Source organism: Podarcis melisellensis (assembly GCF_964234715.1).
Source record: "Podarcis melisellensis genome assembly, chromosome: 1".
Taxonomy (NCBI): domain Eukaryota; kingdom Metazoa; phylum Chordata; class Lepidosauria; order Squamata; family Lacertidae; genus Podarcis; species Podarcis melisellensis.
The window spans coordinates 66,823,093-66,840,154 of record NC_138528.1 but is presented as its reverse complement, the minus strand read 5'-3'; the positions used below and the strand labels follow the sequence as shown (position 1 = coordinate 66,840,154).

Here is a 17,062-nt window from a genome sequence, read left to right as displayed (position 1 = left end):
TTTCTTTGAACTTTGCACTGAAAACTAATCAGAACAATTACTGAAAGACCTTTAAATGTGATCTGAAGTCATTTAATGTTCATGTTTCCAGCAAAGTGGAACACTGTGCATGGGGTTATTATTGAGAAATTGCTTTTATCCTGTGAAAACTGGGCTCCCTTAAAACCATTCAAGGGCCTCAGTACAGGAGATTCTTGTGTGGCAGTGTGCAGTGATGCCTCGTCCCAGTGGAGACTGGTCCAGTAGGGTGAATGTGGCACAGCCAGCCCCTTACCAGGATGGATTATTACTTACAACCAGTCCAGAGGGTGGCACTGGCTTCCCCCCTCCCCTCCCCTCCCCTCCCCTCCCCCTTAGTCATTATAGAACTCAGCAGGAAGAAGGGGCAAAGCTGGAAACAGTTAGCTTCACCTGTCATTGGCCACCTACTGCAGAGCCCCCTTCCTTCTGCGCTACCTGTCCACCACTGCAGCCCCCACTCCCCCCTGCTGATCACAGGTTTAGCACTGTCATCTCCAACAATGCTGACCACTGGTGGTGGGTGAGTGGGTGCAGGGGAAGGAAGGAGAGGGGAGGCTAGGCCACTTCTGCCATGCAACAGGTTGAAGCAACTTGCTTCAGGCAGCATCATTGTCTTGTGGGAATTATTTGAAGGTACTGGTAAAATTGGGTAACTTTGGGCTGATTGAACAGAGAGCTGGTGTGATGCCACTAGCCAGTGTGGTGCAGTGGTTAGGATGCTGGACTAAGACCTGGGAGATTTAAATCCTTACTCAGTCATGAAGCTCATTGGATGCCCTTGCGCCAGTCACGGCCTCTCAGCCCTAGGATAGCTCATAGGGTTGTGGTGAGGATAATGCAGAGGGAGGTGAGATGGTCACATACACCACCGTGAGCTCCTTGGAGGAAAGGTGGAAGCTTGCTGCTTCCCCACAAAGCATCCTCAGCCCCACAGGTATTCATAATGTTCTGCTTTGTTCCTTACCAAGGCACTGTCATTTTCTAGCAGTCTATACCACTGTTTAAGTTCAAAGAGCAGAACTCCATGATTTGAACTCCATGCTTGGCTGCCCCTGAAAAACTCCTGTTCTCTTCATTACCTCCAACATGAAGTAAAACTTACTCCATAGCCTAACCTGGTTATGTTGTGCACTTCCTTGCCTAGCTCCCTTCAGAACCAGCAGCCACTGCTGGTGCCAGAGAATGTACAGTGCAATCAATGTAACCCATGACAGAAGCGAAGGAAGAAGAATTGATAGACATTGCTGGTGTATTCATTGTCTTACTGTATTTTTTACTGTATTTCAATTATTTTTTTGTTTTAAAAAAAGGTTGTTGTGAACTACCTTGATTGCTTATGAAAGGCAGTACATAAATAGTTTAAACAAATAGACTGCTGAATCAGAGTTTGTGCTTATGAGCCATGTAACAAGGCTTGGAGATAATGTAACAAAGGCTTGGAGACAGGGGTTAATTAGAATAGTTGCTGGATAGGGTGAGACATAAACATCAATCAGAGAGTGTGGCCACACCAAGAGCAGTGTGCAAGCAAGCAAGCAGGCATGCATGGATGCATTTGAGTCAGCAATTGGCTGCTGCTTTACTATTTGTTATTGACACTTGTTTTTCCAGGAGAGGAATTCCACACAAATACTGCAGTAAAATCTAAGGGCTTTCCCCCAGACCTCCCCCCGAGAAAACCCACTCTTTAGCACTGAATCACTGTCAATCAGGTTTTCAGCAGATATTTGCTCTGATTCAATGCAAAAGAGCAGATTTCCCCAGAGAAAGTACCAGGGCAAACAGAAAACCACTTGGACCCTTGCTTTCTACGCACGGGACAATCGGAAGCATAGGAGCCAACTCCTAGTGGCCGAGGTCCCTCCCCCCCATAAAATATTTGAGGGGTTCCCCACCCCCAATTGATAGGCATTGCCATTCGAATGTGAATGCACTGCATCATCTGATCGATTATGTGGGAAGGGACTTACCTGCCCCCCTCAATATTTTATTTAATTTGGCACCCGTCATTGGAAGTGTGGATGAGACCTGATACTGATACGATCGTTCATTATGGTGCCACATTTGGTATCCCAGAAACAAGAAAGCCGCAGTAAACGTTTCATAATATAAGGTAATGGTGAGTAAACTTCCCAGACTTGATTTGGGATAGACTTGTGTAAAATGAGCTGATTTGGTTTCAGTTTAGATCAGGCCAGAATTTTAAGCTCATTTAAAGCTGGGGCCTATTTTGAGTTCTCCATCTTTTTATGTTGTCATTGATATCAGGGGAAACAATATGGTCTGGAAAACCTTTGAGTTCCCATGACCCCCCTGTGTCCCCTCTCTTTTACTCCAAAAGATACTTGGGACACAGCGACATTGGCAAAGAAAAAACGCTTTATATGCGTTGTTTAATGCATTCTAATACTGCGACACCAGAGGGCGATGTGGAGTTCTGTTTTTGCTTACCTGATTTCTAATACAAAGTTTGCAACGCGTTTCACTGAAATGCTTCTTTGATGTGTCTAGATCCAGACTTAGTTATAGCTATAAGAGGAGATGCTGCTATGGCCTTGTTAAGGTCTCTGATATATTTCAGTATGAAACAAAAAGGGAATGGCTGTGATAGTGGAAGTAAGTGTAGTGGTGAGGTCATGGCAATTACAAGCTGAGTCTCAACTTAGAGAGGTTTGGGCTTAGCTCATAATTAGTCCAGAAGTGCCAATCTGGGGAAGTTCATGCACCATACTCCTTGAGTACACCCTATTATTAGTAGAAAGACAGGAAATAAGTACGGGGGGGGGGATTGTATCTACTTTTCAACTCCCTTGAAAGTGTTTGGGGGCAAAAAGCTGTAAAGTTTGAAACATAGCAGACCATTTTGGTAAGAGAGAGAGAGATTTTGGATATATTTCTCTTCTGTTAATCACACATTTTACCAACCCCATGCCAAATGAGAATTTTAATTATGACTCTGCCACTATGGACCTGTTGGACCTATTTTGTTCACTTCAAAATTGTGAGGTTTTGTGAATGCTTTTCTTTTTACATTTTTTGTTCATATTGATTGTGCCCAGTTCCAAGTTTTCAAAGGTTTAAGTATATGAAACCATTGTTTGCTTAACTACTGCTTCTAATAGCACATTTAAAATGGCACTATGGGGAGCAAAAGAAACTATAGATTTAATAAAGGAAGGGCATCAATTATGTTAAGAGTTACTAGCTCAGATGCTGGAGGTGGGTAACTCACTGGGTAATAGCTACTTAACAAACTGAAAATAAATATTCTACAATATTCCTTGCATTCTTAAACAATTGATTGGTTTTTTCCCCCCTTTGTATTCTTGGAGACTGATTTTGTTCCTTGAAATATTTCCTGCTATCATAAATCCATGTTTATTTCTTTATACAGTGACTTTTGTGTATAAATTGAATAAGCAAACTATTTGATCCCTGGTTTCAAGGAGGAGGTTGAGCTGTGGTTTCTAGCCTTCCTATTAAGGAAACCTACTGCTTATAGTAACCTTTGCTTGAGAGCCACATTTTAGTCCTACACCAAAGCCTTAAGCCTGACTCCCCTTTCTCATTGTGTCATATTGTCTCCAGCACACAATGCTGGTAGTGTGATAGCCTGCACATTCATGCTCCCAACCCACGGTTTGGTAGCCAGTGAAAGAGTGGATTGTGCTTTTCTTTTGCATTGAGAAACAAATGGGAGAAATTACATAGCTATCCTACAAGGCAAATTGCTCAGTGTGATAATCCAGTGGCTTCTGTTTCTTCAATAGTCTGAGAAGAGAAAAGGCACAGTCTAAATATTTAACAGCAAAGGCCTGGAGGGTGGTTCACCAGATTCAAAATATATGCATCATACCTAAATAGTTTGAATGTAGTTGGGTTGAGTGTGTACATTCAACAGACCGCATAGTTGTGTTCCCCTTGTGCTCAGATTCCAGTGTATAAACTCATACACATATTTTACTACAGCAATACATGGTTGACTATGGCATAATAAAATGTGGACTCCCAGAGTAATAGTAATTCGACTGGTTAACGATGTACACAGGGCTGGAGCCCTGTCATTATTCAATAGCAATTGTGTGAATATTTTTAAAAGTAAATAGCTGCTGCAAATTAATGCCATGACGTGGCAGAGGCAGGGGTTCCTTTATTTCTGCTATGATCTCCGTCTGGATTGCCTCTCTGCCCTGCATATGCTATTTGCACCAAAGTTAGACGTTACCATTGGCATCACTGGGAGCTTTCTTTCAAATGTGAAAGCAGCAGCAGGGTCGCTAATCTAAGTTGGGACCACATGGGAAACAAAGGATCAAAGCTCCAATGGTTCCATTACAGACTGGCTCATTTCAACAAACCACAGTTAAACCCACAATTAGCTAAACTGTGGTTAATTGAAAATGGAAGCAAAAGCTTCCAATCTAAGAGGAGAAGAAAACAACCAGTGACAAATTGACAAAGTGTAAAGATCTTCATGACAGTCCTTTGGCTTTTCAGATTTGGCGAGTTAGCTTTTGCATTATCACTATTTTCCCACTTTTGTCAGATCATTGTTAATAGCTAGTCCAAGCTTACAAGACCAAGCAGTAGAGGGCATGCAGTGATCACTATCAGTGATCACCGAAACTATGTAAGAATGTCCAAAGTTTGCAAACAGTGGGTAGAGGTGAAAAGTCACCTGGGGAAGCAAGATAGGAAATAGCTTTTAAAAAGAAAAAGAAAAAAGGCTGGGCTAAAGCCCTGTGAGAGATCAATTGTCCAGGTAACTGAGAGTTGAGTGATTGCCTCAGAAAGCCTGATAAGCTTTTGCTGTCTGACTCAAACCAAGGCACCTGAAATCTTCCCGTCAGCAGTTTTTCTGGCTAAAATGCCGGTGACTCCACACCATTTACTGTTGTTGACATTCAGGTCTTCTTCCTTTACCTAGGAAATAGTGGCTTGTTGAATGGGCTCTGGAAAAGGCTGATTACTTTGGAGGTAAAAATCTCATTCTCTCCATCTTGGGAAATTGCTTCCAATGAAGACCCAAGGGTAGTTAAACCATCTCACGTGTATCGTGGGTGGCAAGGAACAACAAGGCAGCATGAAGTAGGTCACATACACCAGAATCATTTGGGGATGTCTGCTTGGAGAACCTATGAATAGAAATGATCCCCTCTTGCATTCATCTTAGACAGATATAGCTATAGAGAAAATATTGTTATGTGTTCTTGTTTGGGATAGGATTTCAGGTTTACGCGTTCCATGTTCTTCCAAGTTTCAAAGACTACTGTGCTTTTGCACTCTTAAGCTGGCTCCTGAGCATGCTTACCCAGAGGTAAAACCCACAGACTGCAATGGATCTTTTTACCAATGAGATTGCCGTTCTGTAAGTGGATAAACTTTTGGCATCTTCCAATTCCCTAGCACGATATATAAAATGTCCAATAAAGCAAGGAAAGGCCCACTAAACATGCACATGTGTCTGGGAGTGTTCATTAGAGCTACAGGAGCAATTATGTCTGCAATATACCAAACACAGACTCAAAGAACCGTCCAACAGTGGAGCTGACTCCCTCAGAAGGTGGTGCTCTCCTTCATTGAAGGTTTCTAAGCAGCAGTTAGATGACTCCCATTTGCTACTGCTACTCAACCAAATGCTATTTCAATTTTTTCCTCAATCAGTTCAAAGACAAACTGCCCTGTTTCACATAACAAAAAGTCCATTTTCAGATTGCGTGTTAAATTTTTCACCCAGTCTGTGGGAACCTACATTTCCAAAGGGGAAAAAAAGGATGATTACTATATCATGCCCTGACTGCAAAACTCAGAGAATGATAAGCTTACTTAAAATGTAATAGATTGCTTGCACTATAATTACATATTCTTGTAGGGCTTCTCACTTTGCCCAGGGAAAGCTTGTCGTTATCTCCTTTCTGAACAGTCCGAAGATGAAGCAAGGCCATTTTTTTTAATTGCTCCCTCACTATTAATAGCGTGTGTATTATATCTGGCATATCTAATGCTAATTAACATCTTGGTTATAGCATTAATTCTCACATGGCCGGGTTATGTGCTCAATAGGATGAAAGTAATTCCAGGGGAGCTGATTTAGATTTGCATCAGTGATACTTGAACAGTCCACTTCCTATTATCACTGAATATACAGCCAACCACTGCAGTAGTTATTCTAAGCCGTGTTTATAATTATGGAGGACATAAGAGAGGGTAATATAACTTCTGGTGTGCTACAAATAGCTCAGGACCAATGGTGTTGTTGCATGCCACCCCAGTCTCTGAGCGGTGTGAAATTCCAAGGGTTCCAAGAGCTTGTGCACAGTTCATAGAATCATAGAATCATCAGGTACAGCAGAGACGTTGAGTCTTTATGATATATGGTTTATTTACACATATATACTTCCTGAACCTACGTATGATTAACACCCCGAGAGGGCCTTGCTTCCCCCATAGTTGCAACTTTGAATTCAAGCAGAAACCAAACATCTCTCTCTCTCTCTCTCTGGCTTCCACCTGCTTCTTCTGCAACTTCTAGTTTAACACACACACAAACACAACTCTCAACTCTGGCCTTTTGTCTTTCTAACTACCAGTGAGTTGGGGGATGGGGCCCACTCATTTACCATGTCACACAGATCCACTTACTTTGTCCCCCTTAATGGCCTATCACCTCACCAGGAAACTAGCTTGGCTATTCTAGGAATTAGGAGACCCCAAGCATTAGAAGTGTCTCAGCATACAGCCTAAGACATCCCCAACCCCGCCCTCCCATAACTGTATTATATCACCCGAAGTAATTGGTAATTTCAATCACTCACACAGACAAGTTAGCTCTTTGTTGTGACTGTTCCAGTCTTCTTGTGGATCAGCAATTGGTTAAGTAGCAAGAAGAGAGTGGGAATAACTGGACAGTTCTCAGGAGCAACCCCCAAATAGAGTACTGTAGTCAAATCTGGAAGTCACCAGCACATGGATAACAGTGATTATGCTGTCCCAGTTCAGAAACAGCAGTACCTGTCTTACCACTTGACGCTGGTAGAAGAGACTCCAGTCCTACCCATGAATGAGAGAAACGGATCCGATAACACTCCCAGATTATGAACCTGCTTCTTCAGGCAGAGCATGACCCTTCTCGAAGCAGCAACAATGAAACAGAAAATTTTTCTCTTGCATAGTAAGTGCCCCTTGCTATTCCATGGAGCTTATGTTACCCACAAGACCAGGCTATAAATGTTCTCGAAATATGCCCATCAACAGAAAAGTTCACACCTTCCATAACCCCACATACATCTTTAATTCAAGTAGGGTATTTTCAAGGCATATAAATGTTTATGAGAGCAATGTACTGTTTCTGGAAATAAAGTTATTCAGAGACTTCTGTGTACTAAGTAAGCAGGTACTACCATGTCTGACCCAGCCTTGCACTCATGATTAGAATAATAAAATGTTCACAGTACATTTTCACATGAAGTTGTAAAAGAAATGGAAGTTGAAGAAATGGAAGAAACAAGCAAGGAAGTGGAATCACCCACACTCAGCCTCCATGTGTTCTTTATAATGTCTAAAAAAGACTGTGTGCACATTTGTACATGAAAAGGAAAATCTGCTTTTTCTGGCTTCTTGATCTTGTGAATGGCACATGACAGCCTCGTGAGCTGAAAGCATCTGCAATGGTTTTGCAAAGTTGTGATGACTAGAATGTATGCAGGGTCCCCCCACCCCCCTTGTATGGAGAAGGTACATGCACAGGACCAAAAACAAAAGGGGATACAGACAGCTGCACAAGTGAATTCTGACATGGTTGTAAGATCAGTGTATCAAGAGAAATTTCTTCCTGTTCTTCCGGTTCAATCCCTGGCATCTACAGGTAGGGCTGGGAAGGATTCCTGCCTGAAACTCAAGACTGGCTACTGCCAGTCGGTGTTGGTAATATGGAGCAGAATGGGCCAATGATCTTCCTATGCTCTTATGTTTCACCTCACCTAAGCAGATAGAGAGCCTGTGAACAGAGCTTGTTACCCTGCTCTGTCAACTGCTGGCTAGATGTCAGTGTTGTATTTCTAAAGTGTATCAGGACTTTTACCTGTGGAGAAGCTCTTCAGAAATGTAATAAGCCTAAACCTCCTTCTTTAATAAATGTTCACTAACTCTAAGCTCTAATGAAGAACTGTTCCACCCTTAATCCTATGACTCTTTTCTAACCCTGGGATCATGTCTGGTTCCATGAGTTGTGTCAACTCTGGGTTCTCCTTTAATGTTTTCTTTCAGACACAGAAATGTGTAATAGTCAATTTCTCTAATGGTTCCACTATTTCAGTAGGAGGTCAGAAAGGTTCCTATTAGAGTCAGGTCAGCATTTCCACTATATATGAAAAAGTATTTTTCAGAGATTGTATCTCGGGCATAATATCTATTGCAGGCAGAAAGAAAGCCTGGACAACAAGCTGATAAACACAGGGTTCAGATCCTCCGCCAACATTTCTTGCTCCATTTGCTTCAGCACCATCACACAACTGAATCAGGATGTGACTCTTTTTATTTAAAGCCATTTAGCTGCTGCTGCTAAATGTTCATCTGCAATGGAAACAGATGCTCAGATTTGACACTTGATTGAGAAGGCTCCTTTGCCCATCAGGAAAGCAGGATGTCTGCACCATTGTTAAGGGAGAAAATGCTAATGGAGGCTTGTTTTAGAACAAATGAGCTGCACTGGACTATCTCAGGCGCTGAATCCAGGGTTATTGATAAGATGTGTCATATGTCCTTCCAAAAAGCAGGCACAAATGTGCCACTTCTAACTGGCTGCTTGTTTTGTTCTCTTATTCCTTCATGGAGGTGATCAACATATGGTACCATATCAGCTCCAGCTGGGAACTGCCTGGATTTTATTGTTTTCTGATGCAGTCTGAACATTCCTTTGATGCTTTAGTGAGTGTGAGGAACCAAAAGAGAAAGGAGGAGGGAGGGAGAAAAAGATTACTGAGACATTTTCTGCAGGGAACAAAAAGTACAAAGGGGGACTTTAAGCAATAGTCAACATGAGACTTGTATTCCAGGAAAAAAAGGGGTTCAGGAGAAGTTTGAAAAGCCTCTTAAACTGTGAAGTGTAGCATGTATGAGGGAGACTACACTTGTGCTTTGCTGACATGAACAGGAAGGATTTTTAAATCAATGGCACTGCCCATCCCTGAGGCGCTGGGACCAGCCATGGGGACTTAGCCCCAGCCAGTTCAGGCTTTAGCCGTGTGCGCCACCACTGCTGCCGATTTACATGGCCCTCAGCGCACTGCCAACTCTCGACCCTGATCTCAGGTGCATTAATTATCTATTTGCTCTTTATATGAGGAGACAAGCTCAGTTCAACAGCTTGGGGCCTGTTACTTTGGTGACCTGCTTCTCCCACACATTTTAAACTGATCTCCAGAAGATTTACTTGTAATGCGATTGGTTTAATAACCATTCCCTCTTCCCAGAAAACTCTGGAAAATGTAGCTTTCTAAGGGGAACAGGGGTTTCCTAACAACCCTCACTCCCCTTTACAGAGTAAAGTTCCTAGGATCCTTCAAGGGAACCATGAGCAACGTGAGGACCACAACTACAGTGTTGCTGTAATGAGCAAATCCAGGAGAAAACAAGATAATTGGTATTGACTGATATCTCCAGCAGCTGGCATATAAAGTATATTTCTTTGAGAACTGCCCCTTAAAATTCATGCCTCTCTTAAGTTCTCATCCTGCCACAGTTCCCAGAATAAGCAAACAAAGGCTGTAAGAAGGAATCTGTCACAGAATGACATGATGGGCTTCTGACAGCTGTGTTTGAACACCATCCTTCTGGAATGAGAAACAGTGCATTAAAAATAGCCTTTATACAGTATACCAATCATTGCCATACAGGCTCTGTTTTAGTCACAAAGAAACTATTAGGCATTATGATGAACCATGTAAGCTCATTTACTGATGGAAAATGCATTCTTATTAAAGTTTTTTTTTTTTTGAAGATTCAGGACAAACAAAGCAACATACTTCTTGACACACTACAGAATTTATCTATGAAATTTGCTCCCACAAGAGACAGTGATGACCAACTGGATGTCTTCAAAAGGTGATTAGACAAGTTAATGGTGGAGAAGGCTATCAGTGGCTACAAGCCACAATGACTGCATTCTACCTCCCCTGTGAGAGGCAATTATCCCTTTGCCTACCAGATGATGGGGATAGGAAGGTGGGGAGAGTGCTGCTGCGCTCACGTCTTGCTTGTGGGCTTCCCATGGATATTTGGTTGGCCAATGTGAGAAGAGGATGTAGGCCTTTGCCCTGGTCTTATCTTCTTAATGTGACTAAATGAATTATTTTTTATGTTAATTAAAGTACCATTTTAAAGATTTCTAGTGTCAGGGGATTCCCACATCCATTTGCCTGCAAGGAATCCCTGCAGGAGTACCCCTTCAAGTTGTAGAGAACTTGGGGGAGCTTTTTAGTTAACCTACACTTGGGACACAGCTCTGTTGGACCTCACAACTGTCTTTGCATGAATTGACAGGGTTCCCATAAACACAAGGCACATTTTCCCACTGTCACACATTTTAATAGTGATGGGCAAGCACTCATTCAGAAGGTGGTCATCCACCATGACTGATCTGCTCAGTAAGGACTCTCTGATAATCTTCTTACTGAATGTAGTGGAGTGGCTAATACCTTGGCTGGTCCACAGGCTGAATCTCGTGCAGAATGCTACAGCCCAAGTGAAAAATGGTGCCCTTTCTGGGCATATTCTACACATGTGCTAAGGGATCTGTACTGGCTGCCCATGAGCCAGTTTTACGGTCTTGCTACTTACATATAAATCCCTAAACAATTCTGGACCTGGTTACCTGAAAGATTGACTTGACCTCTATCGCTTGGTAAGCACATTAAGATCAACAAATGGAACTGGGTAAATCTTCTCATGGCCTAATACTTAGCAGCATGTGGTGACATAGAAGCTGGCCTTTTCACTGGTGGAACGGACGTTATGGAATGCACTCCCTGCTGAACAAGAAGCAAACTTTATCTGTACTGGCATTCTGTTGGCTTTTGAAGGTGCACCTGTTTACAATGGCATTCCCTAATCTCTCACCCTGAGTCTCCTGCTTTAATTATTGTGTTCTTTTAATGGGATTGCTTTTATTGCATATTATAACTGGATGTTTATATTTTAATGCTTGTGTAAGTGGTTTTTATATATGCAAACTGCCTGCTTTGCCTACTACTTTGCCTCCTGAGGCAGAAGCGGCCTCCCTGCTACAATCAGGGGAGGGAGAAACTGAGGAATTACAACTGGAAGATATGGCCTCAGGAGCAAGTGGCACTATTTTGGAGAAAATTTTTGAAAAATTGGAGGCTCTGGACAGAAAGGCTGACCAGCAATCAGCTAAAATTGACTTAAACACAGAAAGTTTAAATAGACTAACTGGACAAGTTGCACAGAATGTTCAATCTATTGGAGAATTGAAGGAGGCTGTAGGTGAAAATCGGAAACTGGCGGAAGACACTAGCCAAAGATTGGGACAGCTTGAAAAAGAAGTAAGACCACTCAGCAAACAAGTAGGAGAACACCAGATCTACTTTTCCATGACAGAACTTCGGAACAGGGAGGCCAATTTAAGGATACGCTCAATTCCAGAAGTGGAAGAAGGTAACTTAACTGAGTTCCTTACCAAGGAATTTTCCAAGTTTTGGAACTTAGAAGAAAAAGACTTTAAAATACTATCTGCTTTTAGGCTTGGAAGACTTATAAAGAAGGAGAAGCCCAGAGACTGTTTGATAATATTGAGATCAAAGGAGGAAAGGGACAAGATTCTAGGCCTGCACTACGGAAAGTCACTGGATATTTTGGACAAAAGAATTGAAATTTATAAGGATATTCCTAAACAGCTGTTGGATCTTCGAGCAGACTACTCGGAATTAGTAAAACTGCTAAGGAGCAACTCAATCATCTTCAGGTGGGAGTTTCCCCAAGGTTTATCGTTTACTTTCAGAGGGAGGAAGATTAAAATTAGAACGCCGGAGGATAGAGACAAGTTTTTGGTGGCACACGGAGAAGATCTTCATAAGGGACTTGGATTACCCCCAGGGCCTGAACCTCCGGGGGTTCCTGCACCCTCGGACCCCCAAAAATCTGACAATAAGGTACCCCCACAGCAAGAATAACCAGATATATTCAGGATGTCTCTGCAACTTTTGAGCTGGAACATAAATGGCTGTAACATTCCAGGAAAAAGGAGAAAAATCTTTCACATTTTAAAAAAGGAACATTTGGACATTATTTGCTTACAGGAAACACATGTGACCAGGCTCCACAGAAAAGTGTTAATAAATAAAAGACTTGGTCAGGAATTTATATCTTCGGATACAGTTAAAAAGAGAGGTGTGGTAATTTATGCAAAAGAGAGCCTTTCACCTAAATTTCTGTTTAAAGATGAGCATGGAAGAATTTTGGCGATAGAAATACAACATCAAGGGGAAAAAATATTGATATTAGGAATTTATGCTCCAAATGAAGGAAAATCGGAATTCTATAAGAAGTTGCATGAGACCATGCTGGACTATCTGGACTACAACAACATCATTATGATGGGAGATATGAATGGAGTTGTATCAACCAATATGGATAAGTCACAGAGCCAAAAAATTTCTAAAGATGGGAGACTACCAAAGACCTTCTTTGAAATGACAGACAATATGGACTGGATTGACATTTGGAGAGTGAGAAACCCCTTGGGAAGGGAAGGAACATTTTTCTCTGAAGCCCAACTGACTTGGACAAGAATCGACCAGATATGGATAACTAGAGGCCTGGCACCTAAGATCAGAAAGGTGGAAATCTGCCCAAAGACATGCTCCGACCATAACGCACTGAGAATGGACATGACATTGATTCCAACCGGTTCCTTCAGATGGAAGATGAATGATGGCCTGTTTAGAGATCAGGAGATCACTAAGAAGGCCCAAAAAGCCCTAAAGGATTATTTCGAGATCAATATGAACACCACAGTGGAAAAAAGAACTATCTGGGACGCAAGTAAGGCCGTGATGAGGGGGTTCCTGATACAACAGAACACAGTAAAGAAAAGGAAACAAAACGAAAGGAAAGATAAAATTTTGGAAAAAATCAAGGAGTTGGAGAAGAAGTTAAGACTTAATCCGAAGTCCCAGCCGATTCTGAGAGAAATCAAACTTTACCAAGCACAATATTGTAAACTGATAAATCAGGAAATAGAATGGAAAATCAAACTAATGAAACAAAAAACTTTTGAGTCGGCTAATAAATGTGGAAAACTGCTAGCTTGGCAGTTGAAGAGGAGACAAAAGTTAAACACAGTGACAAACTTAGAGATTGAAGGAAGATGTATCCAGAACCCCGGAGAGATTAGAAAGTGTTTCCAGAGATATTTCAAAAAATTATACACTCAAGGGCCACAAGATGAAGCAGCGATTAAACAATTTTTAAAGACAAATGGACTGGCAAAGTTGTCAGAAGAAAATAGATCAATTCTGAATGGCAAAATAACACGACAAGAGATTGAGCAGGCCATCCAAAACATGAAACAGGGCAAATCACCAGGACCAGATGGGCTGACCTCCAAGTACTATAAGACATTGAAAGACTATTTGATACAACCACTGATGGAGGTCAGCAATGAAATTTTAGAGGGGAAGAAGGCGCCAGAATCGTGGAAAGAAGCTTTCATCACATTGATACCAAAATCGGAAACTGAAAAGACACAGCTTAAGAACTACCGTCCCATCTCCCTTTTAAATGTGGATTACAAAATATTCGCAGACGTTTTGGCAAGTAGATTCAAGAGGGTTTTAAACAAAGTAATCCATAAAGACCAGGCAGGCTTTCTCCCAGGTAGACATATGTCTGCCAATACAAGGAACATTATAGATATATTGGAGCTTTTACAAACAGACATAAATACTAAAGCTGTTTTAATTTTTATAGACGCGGAGAAGGCCTTTGATAACATATCCTGGAAGTTTATGAAAGGGAATTTAAAAGAAATGGGAGTGGGCCGGGGGTTTGAGAATGGGATTGATGCAATATATTCAGAACAAAAGGCTAAACTGATAGTTAACAATGTGGTTACAGAAGAGTTTAAAATTGAAAAAGGAACACGACAAGGCTGTCCGATTTCCCCGTTACTATTTATCTCGGTCCTGGAGGTGCTCTTGAACACGATTAGAGGGGACAGGTTGGTGGAAGGGATACAGGTCGGAGCGAAACAATACAAACTTAAAGCGTTTGCAGATGACTTAGTTCTGACATTACAGGAGCCAGAATCTAGTACGAAAAGAGTACTACAACTAATCCAGGATTTTGGTCGGGTGGCGGGATTTAAACTAAATAAGCAAAAAACCAAGGTGTTGGGAAAAAACTTGACAGATATTGAGTCGGAACGGTTTCAGAGAGAGACAGAGTTAACTGTGGTTAAGAAAGTTAAATACCTAGGGGTAAACATAACAGCAAAGAATTTGAGTCTGTTTAAAGATAATTATGAAAAATGTTGGTCTGAAATTAAGAGAGACTTGGATAGCTGGTCAAAATTGAAACTTTCACTGTTAGGTCGAATAGCTGCTATTAAGATGAATGTATTGCCAAAAATGTTATTTTTGTTTCAGACATTGCAGATTGTAGATAAAACGGAGTGCTTCCGGAAGTGGCAGAAAGATATCTCCAAATTTGTCTGGCAGGGCAAAAAGCCCAGAATTAAGTTTAAGATATTAACGGACGCAAAAGAAAGAGGGGGCTTTGCCCTGCCAGACTTAAAGTTGTACTATGAAGCCGCAGCTTTCTGCTGGCTAAAAGACTGGCTACTTCTGGAGGACACGGATGTGCTGGATTTGGAAGGTTTTAACAATGCATTTGGATGGCATGCATATTTATGGTACGACAAGGTTAAGATCAACAAGGTCTTTAAGAACCATATTGTCAGAAAAGCAATATTTAATGTCTGGACAAGATACAAAGACTTATTAGAAAACAAAACACCGAGGTGGCTGTCACCTTTGGAGGCCAAGGCCCGAAAAAGACCCAATATGGAGGCCAATTGGCCAAAATATTGGGAAATACTAGAAAGGGATGGAGACAATTGGAAACTGCAGAGTTTAGAGAAAATGAAAGATAAAGTGCGAGACTGGTTACACTATGCTCAGATTAAGGAAGTGTTTAAGATTGATAAAAAGTTAGGATTCCAGGTGGAGAAATCGAAACTGGAGACAGAACTGCTAGAACCTAAGACCAAGGTACTTTCAAAAATGTATAACTTGCTGCTGAAATGGAACACACAAGACGAATTGGTTAAATCGGCTATGATAAAGTGGGCCCAGGATATTGGGCACAATATTATGTTTGAGGACTGGGAAAGGTTATGGACTACCGGGCTGAACTTCACAGCATGTAATGCTCTGAAGGAAAATGTAATGAAAATGATATATAGATGGTACATGACCCCAGTGAAATTGGCTAAAATATACCATTCGTCTGATAACAAATGTTGGAAATGTAAGGAAAATGAAGGAACATTCTTTCACCTCTGGTGGACCTGCCCTAAAGTGAAGGCCTTTTGGGAAATGATATATAATGAGTTAAAAAAGGTATTTAAGTATACCTTCACCAAGAAACCAGAGGCCTTCCTTCTGGGCATGGTCGGCCAGAACGTGTTAAAGAAGGATAGAACATTTTTTATGTACGCTACAACGGCGGCAAGGATACTTATTGCTAAGAGCTGGAAAACCCAAGATCTACCAACACTGGAAGAATGGCAGATGCAGCTGATGGACTATATGCAACTGGCTGAGATGACTGGCAGAATCCGCGACCTGGGAGAGGAGAGGGTTGAAGAAGACTGGAAGAAATTTAAGATTTATTTACAAAAGTACTGTAATTTGGTTGAATCCTAACAAGGAAGCCAGAGCAGAAATAACTGTCTACCATTAAATTATAATTTTTTATTTGAGTTTAACCTAAATACTGCACTTAAGAGTATAAACAAGATGATAATTTGCTTGGAAAAATTCGTTTTTAATGATGAAAGTGGAAGCGGGAGACGTGAGGGAGTCCGCAATAGAATGAAAAGATGTTATGAAACCTATTTTGTTTGTTAAATATGTATCTGTAAAAAATCTTAATAAAAATTTTTATAAAAAAAAAATATATATGCAAACTGCTTAGAAGCCTATTTTGACATTTAGTAGTATATGCATTAATTAATTATAATCAGCAACAGCAGGAGGCAGTTGGACTAAATGACCTTTGAGATCCCTTCCAACTCAATGACTCCAACCCTAGTATTTTGCAGAATGGAGATTGGGCGGCGGGGATGGGGGGAATGAATCAAATAACAATGGGCAGCAGTATAAAAGCGGCATAGAGAATGGCAAATGGATTTGAAAAGTGGTTAATGCTGATATTTATTAGCTCTTCCAAGCAGTATTGCTTATGAAGTCATCCCCCTGCAAGGCCAAATATAAAATGTCTTTACAAATTTAAGTGCTCAATGTGTGTATTGGCAGAATGAGGAGGGGGAGTATTTAAAAACAGAAACAAAAAGAAAACCAGCTAAGTCTATCCATCTGACAGTAGAATATATTGTATTGCCAATGAAGTCCTCCTGCAAATCAATGAGATAATTATTTCAAAAAATATGCCCTTAAAGGCAAAGAAAGGAAAGGTGAAAAGCAGAAGTTGCTACTAGCAACATTGAAGTAATGCCTGTAAACACTACTCTGCCTTTGTGTATCAATCAAGATGTCGGTGAAGTCAAGAGAGCCAAGGCGGGTACACATCACATTTGAATGGCCCCTGCTTGCCCAGTAAATTGACAGTCTTTTGTAGGCTTTTGAAATTCCACTTTTAATTTCATGGGGTATACTCCCCGCCCCCACTGCCCAATGGAATCGATTTTAGTCATCTCCACTGAATGAAATCTTATTTTCAGCCTGATTTCATTTTTGTCTCCTCAGAGCAGATCTGGATAGGATGAAAGGGAGCACAACCC

The 17,062-nt window shown here is 41.2% G+C and overlaps 1 protein-coding gene and 2 long non-coding RNA genes across 5 annotated transcripts in view; 1 reads left to right on the top strand and 2 right to left on the bottom strand.

The window, feature by feature from the left end:
* The window catches only part of LOC309374049, an 88,118-nt gene that overhangs the window by 29,663 nt on the left and 41,393 nt on the right, over positions 1 to 17,062 (top strand). For 2 of the 3 annotated variants that reach the window (XR_014170328.1, XR_014170329.1), the window contains exon 2: positions 16,721 to 16,877. The exons of the other annotated variant lie outside the window; for it this stretch is intronic. This is a non-coding gene — a long non-coding RNA (uncharacterized lncRNA). The remainder of the gene's footprint in view (positions 1 to 16,720; positions 16,878 to 17,062) is intronic. 3 annotated transcript variants of the gene reach the window in all.
* The window catches only part of GALNT18 (polypeptide N-acetylgalactosaminyltransferase 18), a 334,795-nt gene that overhangs the window by 278,638 nt on the left and 39,095 nt on the right, over positions 1 to 17,062 (bottom strand). The gene's annotated exons all lie outside the window — the stretch shown is intronic.
* LOC309374219 lies at positions 8,487 to 11,236 on the bottom strand. The gene is made up of 3 exons (XR_014170410.1): positions 10,892 to 11,236; positions 9,734 to 9,851; positions 8,487 to 8,941 (listed from the first exon to the last, which is right to left on the bottom strand). It is a non-coding gene; the product is annotated as an uncharacterized lncRNA (long non-coding RNA).